General features: G+C 35.4%; 1 pseudogene; it reads right to left on the bottom strand.

Annotated features, from left to right (window-relative positions):
• Positions 1-7,264: 7,264 nt before the first annotated feature.
• Positions 7,265-7,363, bottom strand: LOC132283879 (small nucleolar RNA R71; annotated as a pseudogene).
• Between the last annotated feature and the right edge of the window lie 1,172 nt (positions 7,364-8,535).

Below are 8,535 nucleotides of genomic sequence, written 5' to 3'. Positions count from 1 at the left end.
ATATAAGCACGTAAAACAAAGCAACAGAAATGTGATATGCACCTAAAACCCGTCGTCCCAAGGTATTCAAACCTGGGAGCTCTGATACCACTTGTGACAGCCCAAGTTTTGTAAACCCGGTACATCAGTGATGACCAAAAGATGACCCGATAACGGATCCGAAATGTAGAAGCAAAAGGTGAAACAACGGTCTTTAGAGATACAATACGTCTTTAAGACACCAATGTGACCCTCAATGAGATCATGGAACCCAAAGGAAAACAAATGCGGAAGTGTTGTTTCAAAAACGGACAAAAAGGAACCTACGGGCAAAATGGTCAATTTGCAAAAAAGTGGATTCAAGTGTTATCGAGCACACCACTGGGAATACAATGAAAAACTAATCATGATAGAATCAAGAATTTTATTATTCGGATTTCGAATGAAGAAGAAACGACAAAAAAAGAAAAACGAGAAATAAAGCTAAAAGGGGTAAACTGGTAATTATTCAAAAATATCTGGGTGCAACTGAGCACACAGTTGGATAGACAATGAAAAAATAATCAATTTTAAAAAAGAAATTCACTTGATTTGGAGTCCGGATGAGGGAGAAAGGTCAAAAACAAAATCGACGTCGCGGCGGCCCGACGAAGGCCGTGGCAGCTACAGTGCCGTCAACCCACTACTGCTGCAACTGAGAGTAAAAACGGGTATCTAAACGGACTTTTCTGGAAAAACTCAGAGAAGAAAACCCCCCTAAAATCAAGTTTCCTACCTCGATCGCGAAAGGAAACAAAAAAAATACATTGTAAAATGCCCAGAATGCCCCAAGAAAATTTGGTCAAGGGGGTAAAAATTTCTCCGAGCTGCAGCCCAAAGAAAGGAAATAGGGCTTCGGGAGGTTTTTATATTGCCTAAATTGAAAAAGTAATCTTAAAATACACCCAAAAGAACCCCAGAAGTTTCGGATCGATCGTCACACTTTTCAAAAAAAAGTCGATGAATAGTACCAAGTACATTTGCACTAAAAATCTGCAAAACCTGGCACCAAGGATTTTTCAGACAAATATAGATTTTTGAGGGCCAAGATGGCATTTTCTGGAAAAACACAAAGAAGAAACCCCCCTCAAAATTGAGTTTTCTACGTGACAAGGAAAGAAAAATGATAAAAAAATGCATTGCAAAATACCCAAAATGCCCCTGGAACAGAATAGGGTAAAACTCCCTAAAAATGCTACTTAGAGTTTTTGTTTCATCAAGGATGGTGTTGTTTGCCAAAGTGAGTATGCAAATGCATGCAATATGATAAAATAGATGTACTAACATGACCTAAAGCCTCTTTACATTCCATTAACAAGTTTTAGCATACAAAGCCCCCATAGTTGATAAAAATACATTTTCAAGCAAAATATGGCACTAATTGAATACAAGTGCAAATATAAACTTGCTTGGCCCTTGGCCTCATGTCCTACATGTCAAATGCATTAAAAGGAGTGTACTTATGTACACTTTACATACGTAGAATCAAAGAATACAAGTTTGATACATTAAGCTACCAAACGATCTAAGGCAATGAAATCTTCAAGTTTTGAGTCCTGTACCTGAAATATACCCCAGTAACGTAGCGGTGAGTAACATAAAGTTACTCGTAGGAGATGAGCATGCATCGACCTAGTGTTTTACAGTTTTATCACCTTAGGGTGAAACATGTTAAAGGGGATCTTGCCACCTAACGTCTATATCAAGTGAAACTCAGGGATCACCCTAAGCTACCTAGATCATTTTTAGCATAGTCACATTGTTCATGCAATTCAAACAACATGGAAACATGTTATACAAAGCAACTAGATATAGATTCTCAAAGTCTTTAACTTGAAATCCAAAATATGAAAACAACAAGAGTGGATCATGCCACCTAATGTCTATGTTCAAAATGAATCTATAGGATCATTCCTAAACTACATTTGAACATCAAAATACAATTTATGATGTCAATGCAATTTAACCGACAATGGAACCTCCAATACAACGCACAAAGCATGATTTCACAAAGTTACATCTTAAGCTTAAAATAGGAAATAAAATAAGGAAACACAAGTTACGATATCATCTAGTTATCAACTTGAAATGAAATACGAAATCAAACAAAGTGGATACTCGGACGTCACGCCGGATCAGATCGACAACATAGTTACTTTAGGGTTACTAGCTCATGGGTAACCTCCCTATGTGTGCACTAGACTATATAGAGGGACAATCCCCCGTACTAGAACCAAGTCCTAGCCGTAGGCAACAATGACATCCCTAAGTTTCCAAAATCAACAAATTGTGCAACAACGTATATATATCAACATGTATATACAAGATATCAACCATTTACGAAGCACAACCCAAATTTTGGAAACATATACAATACATGCTCAAAGTCTACAACTACTATAGCATGAAAGATGTCAAATACAAAGTGTGCAATTCCTTACACATAGCAACAATATATTCAATAAGGAAAAACATATTCTCATGAATATAAAAGTAACAACTATATTATCCAATACTCAAAAGTAATCAAGTGAACATACACCAAATCCAAATCCATGATTTAAATATAAAAACAACTTCCAAAATGCAATTAAATCCATGGAGTAATAAAATAGAATTTAATTAGACATAAATAATTAAATTCTCTAAATTCCAAGTTAATCCCAAATAACCTTTATTTAATATATATTGAAAGATATGTCATGGTCATCACATATATAACATCAAATGACAATTTAAGTGATTAAAGCACTTAAAACAAAATTAATCAAGCTAATTAATTAATTTCCTCTAGATTTTTAAACAATTCCAAATGCCCTCAATTTAATCTATGTTAGAGAACATGCCAATGCCTATTTAAATACCACATTACAACTTGATTTCATGCTTGATACAACCATGTGAATTAAACTTTCACTAAAGATAAATATTAAATAAAAGTTGTAATTCTTAATCAAATGAGCCAAATTTAATATATGTTAACCAACATATCCAAGCATAATTTCCTAGCATGTTACAATTCAATTCCAAGTCATACATATCCTTGAGCATTAAATCCTTTACAAAGAAATTAATTAAAATTAAATTCCAAGATTTATACAAAACATGCATACAAGTTGTATAAGCATATGTAATCATCAATACAACACAAATATAATCCTAAGACACCCCCTACCTCAATTTGAGATGAAAATCTCAAAAGCCATCAAAACGAAACGGCTCCGAATCCGACGAAACTCCTAGGTTTTGTCGGGAACAACACGATCTATATGAATCTCCAAGAAGCCCCATGAAAACCCAAACTTGGCCTAAATCCCAAACTCAAAATTTGGTCAGAAATGGAATCTAATAAGGGGTAATAGTAGAGCACGACGAGGCAAGTAACAAATGCAAAGGCTGAAGGATTTTCGCTTAGGAAAAGTAGGTTAAAGGAGGAGAGAGAAAATGGCAGCTCCATGGGCATCCATGGTTGCCTTTGGTCGTGCAAGGAGAGGAGGAAGAAGACGAAAATATGATTTTTCTTCTTTAAGGCACCTATTTATAGTAAATCACAAAAAGTGCCTCGAAAGGGCCCCGCCGGGTCTGGAAAAGTGGATTTTGAGCAAACGCGCTCAAAAGGCAAAACTCTATGAACAAAAAAGATTCAAAATGAGAAAATATGAACAACGGAAGAAATAGAGTCAAAAACTGAGTTCTGAGCAGAAAGTTATGCCCCGAACAAGTTTGGCGGCAACCGGGTCTAGAAACTCTGAAACTGGAGAAAAACGACCAGAAGGAAATTTTATGAATTTACAAGTCAACAAAAAGTGAAAATGAATCCCGTACGAGGATCCAGGCTCCAGACAAGACATTTTGCAATAACTTTTGTTAATTGCACATGGCCCCAACAAAAAGGGTTAATTACGAAACTGCCCCAGAAGGAAAATATCTTCCAAAAGATATTTTCTTAGATGCCCCTGAAATAAAATATCTTCAAAAGATATTTATGAAAAATACCCTAAGAAATGAAATTAATTCCAAAGATTTATGCATCCATACCCCTATGGGCACCGGGAACAACTAGAGTACTTTCTTACAAAAGTAAAGATACGTATTTCGTGGAAACCACTCACGATAAAGATACGCGAAGTCAAAAACCAACTCCGCGCACAAGAGTGATGTTGTGCCAAAAACTGACAAAAGGAGATAAGACGAAATAGGGAAAATGACAAAATAGGGAAAAGACGAAATAGCGTATAGTGTCAAAAACGAAAAATGCGAAAATGACTCGGTCTTCAAAGGAAGTTGTCAATTCACCTGAAAGAGTCTCGGAAACCAATTCTGAGCACTCGAGATGACACTAAGCAACGAAAAACCATCCACAGAAAAGAAAAGATAACGGAAAAAATTTATTCGCAAAATTTGAGGAAAAATGGAAAAGGAAGAAAATGACCTAGTCATTACAAGTTCGTTCGATCCAACACCATCCTTCGATCGATCGAACACTTTTGTCCTTATTCAAATGATTGATCATATCCACAACTGTACCACCCACTAACCACTTTTGTCCTTTTCCCATAAATATCTCCCATAAATATCTCGGATTTGTCTTTTTGTAAAAAACTCAGCCAGATGGATCGATCCAGCCTAAGTTTGATCGATCTCACTTATTTTCGATCGATCGAACTTCCTCCAGTGCGAAAAAGTTAAAATTCTATCTCATTGAAAGTTGTCCTTTATCCAATCATTAGGGAATATTGTGTGCACGACCCCAGCTCATTTTGGGTGTCATTTTGACCTACCTATATAAGAATAAGGATTGCTTTTTCAAGGGGAGCCAACATTACTTTCATATCATCTCTTGGAGAAGAAGCTTAGAGGAGGAAGAGGCTAGAGACACCATTGGAGACTTTTCATCAACAAGGAGTAGATTTCAACCATGGAGTTAGCCCCTGAGGGTTAGAACATCATCACCATGAGTGGCTAGACATCCTCTTGGGGCTAGAGTTAGCCCCAAGCATGCTTTCTACATCTTAATCTTGTGTATGATTGAGGTATTAGTATTGTAATTGATGTTTTGACACTTTGATATATATAGATCTTGTTTAGTCAATGATTTATGTGGTTTAATGCTTCCAATTGGTCATGTCATTCTATCCATATGTCTATGTATGCTAGAATAGATGTTCATGTGCTTATCTTTAGATTTTGTGTTATTAATGCATGTCTATGTGTATTGATGCTATAGATTTAGAGATTGTCAAAACATTGTGCTTAAAATAATGCTCTTGTGATTCTTTTGATGGTTCATACTTATCTCTTGATGGATTGTGCCTCTCCCGTAGTTTATTTTTATGCTAGTAGTGTAGATATAGTGTAGTTGTAGTGTAGTGTTAAATGGGGGGACAATCTATGCTTGTTGTTTGATGATCCAAGCTTTTGAATGCAATTACCATATGTCTCTATCCTTGTGTTGTATTTGGATTGTGAGCTTAATAAAAGGATTAATGACTTGTTTTGATTTATTGTGCCTTTCACATGTTGTTTAGACAATATATGCTTCATAACTTAGATATATTGTGCCTTTCACATGATATTTAGACAATACATGTTTAACTAGTCATCCTTACTTATTAAATAAACCAAATACACACACACCAATATTGCAACCCACTATTTGCCCTCATTAATCACTTGTCAATGATATAGAAATGCATTGTTTGGTGGTAATCTCTAAACCCCAAGATCTTTTTCTCTCTCTCTTACTTACTCTTAATTGCACTCTTTTGCTATTACTTAGTTTAATTTAGTTGCTCTTTAATCAACCAACCAACCAATTGTTTGATCACTCGACCTACTAGCCCTAATTGTGATTCTAAGACATTGATCGATCCTCACAGTCCCTTGGGACGATCCCTACTCACTCTTGCTATGTTAGTAGTAGTGTTGGTAGTGGTTTTTATAAATTTAAACTTGACCCAAAAAGGCTTTTCTTGAACCGCACATCCACTACACATCAATTTGCTGTACAAGGAAAGGCCGCAATCCGTCAAATTTTAGCGCCGTTGCCGGGGACTTGTTGATTAGATTTGGCAACGTCGGATTTGTGGAATTGATTAGGATTAGTACTCTTTTGATCGTGTTTTTACTTCATTTTTATTTTTCTTTTTGGTTACTTATTGTATTGTTCTTATTTAACAAGGTGCTTTGTTGGAGAGGAAGCAAGCAAAGGAGCCATTGAGCATTCAATTCAAGCAAGCAAAGCAAAGGAAAAATGTTAAAAACTTTAAAAAATTGCTAAGCTAAGCTTTAAAATTTAGAGTTAAAGTGCTAAAGGACCTTTGTGAGATTTTCTTTACTCAATCCCTTAGTTAAATCGTCGGCCCACGTGGAGGCTTATTTTTTTTATTGTTTTGCATCATTGAGTTAAAGTATGGGAGTATGAATTTAATGTTTGTGGAAGAAGTCTAATTGCATTGTTGTGAAGGCATAGTGTTTCTCATTCTTTGTGTTTGTTGTGTTTTGTATTGTGCATGCATGGGCGTCGTTCATTGAGACCAACTCTTGCCCCTCTTGATTTGCATCTTGAATCTATCGTTAGAAATCCTAGGGGAAGAGGAAGTTCAAATAGAGCCAATCTTTCAATGGATGACCATAATGATAATCATGTTGAGGACATTGGTCACATAGACCAACAAGGTATCCTTCATCCCAATGTGCACAATGAGAACATACAAGTACCATTAGGCATGCCTGGGCCATTCATTCACCAACCACCACAACAACAAGGCCAAGTTCCATATGGAATGCCAAGGCCAATGTATGCTCCACAACCTCACGTCAACAATCAAGGAAATCAAAACCAAGGTGTTCATGTTGCACCTCAAGTAGCTAATCCACCTTTTGCTTTAAGAGATCACTATGTGCCTAATGAATACAATGCACCTACATGCATCCAATTGCCTCCATTTAGAGCACATCATTATGAAATTAAGCCACAAACCATTCAAATGCTTCCTAACTATCATGGACTTCCAAGTGAAGAACCTTACAAGCATTTGGATGAGTTTCTTGAAGTATGTTCCACCGTAAAATATACGGACATGCCGGAAGAGGTTTTAAGATTCAAACTTTTTCCATTCACCTTAAAAGACAAGACAAAGTATTGGTTTAACAATCTTAGGCCTTTTTCAATCACTTCTTGGGCAGAAATGCAACAAGAGTTCTTGAAGAAGTACTATCCGGTTTCTAAAACCAATGCCATGAGGACCTCAATTCGAAAATTTTCACATGGGGATGGAGAAACGTTTCATGAGGCATGGGAACGCTTCAATGAATTGCTTAGGAAGTGTCCACATCATGACATGCCCAAATGGCAATTAGTTCAATACTTCTTTGAAAGCTTATCGGACAACTATAAGGGTATGGTTGATGCTTCTATGGGTGGCTCTTACATTGATAGGCATGAGGATGACGTGTGGCGTCTCTATGAAAGTATGAGTGAAAATTCTTTGTATAGAACACTATCATCCAAGAATGATATGGAATTTAAAATGCGAAAACAACTAAATGATACAGTTTAACATAATTGGAACTTCCAAAACAACGTAACAAGATATAAATTCACAAAGTTATCAACTTGGAATTTAAAATGCGAAATCAAATAAGGTGGATACTCGAACATGACGCCGAATCAGATCGACAACGTGGTTACTTTAGGGTTACTAGCCCACGGGTAACCTCCATATGTGCCCACTAGACTATAGGGGGACTATCCCCCGTACTAGAACCATGCTCTAACCATAGTCATACAACAACATCCCAAGTTTCCAAAATCAACATGTTATGCAACAACGTATATAACAACATTTATATGTAAAGTAATAAGTTATCTACTATGTGCAACCAAATTTTGGAAACACACAATACATGCTCTAAGTAATCAACTACTATGGCATACAAAATGTCGAATCTTCGGTGTGCGATTAGTTACACATACAAGGCATATAAATGTCGAATCTTCAGTGTACGATTCGTTACATGCTACAACAATATAAACATCGAATCTTCAGTATTCGATTCGTTACACGTTACAACAATATTATTCAATATTGAAAACTTAATCTCATGAATATAATACAAGTCCGAAATCATGATTTAAACATACAATCAACGTCAAATATATGATTAAATCATTAATGCAATAAAAATGTAAATTAATTAAATAAAATAATTAATTTCTCTAGATTTCAAATCTCATCTAAAAATTCCCTAATTAATATATGTCAAATATCATAGTATGGTCATTATATATATCAACTCAAATACATATTCAAATGAATAAAACACTTAAATAAAAATTAATTAAGTTTATTAATTAATTTCTCTATCTTCAAATCAACTTCAAATGACTTTAAATTAACATATGCTAAGAAACAAGTCAAAGACATTACATACTTTAAGTTAAAAACATAATTAAATCAACGGAACCATTAAATAGATTTTAATTAATTCATTTAATTAAAATCTCTAGATTTC

The sequence above is a fragment of the Cornus florida genome, unplaced genomic scaffold (assembly GCF_030987335.1).
Source record: "Cornus florida cultivar Cherokee Brave unplaced genomic scaffold, ASM3098733v1 CherokeeBrave_3.0.0_Hap2_Chr01, whole genome shotgun sequence".
In the NCBI taxonomy this organism is placed as follows: Eukaryota; Viridiplantae; Streptophyta; class Magnoliopsida; order Cornales; family Cornaceae; genus Cornus; species Cornus florida.
The sequence above is the reverse complement of the archived record's forward strand: the minus strand, read 5'-3'. Positions and strand labels throughout refer to the sequence as shown.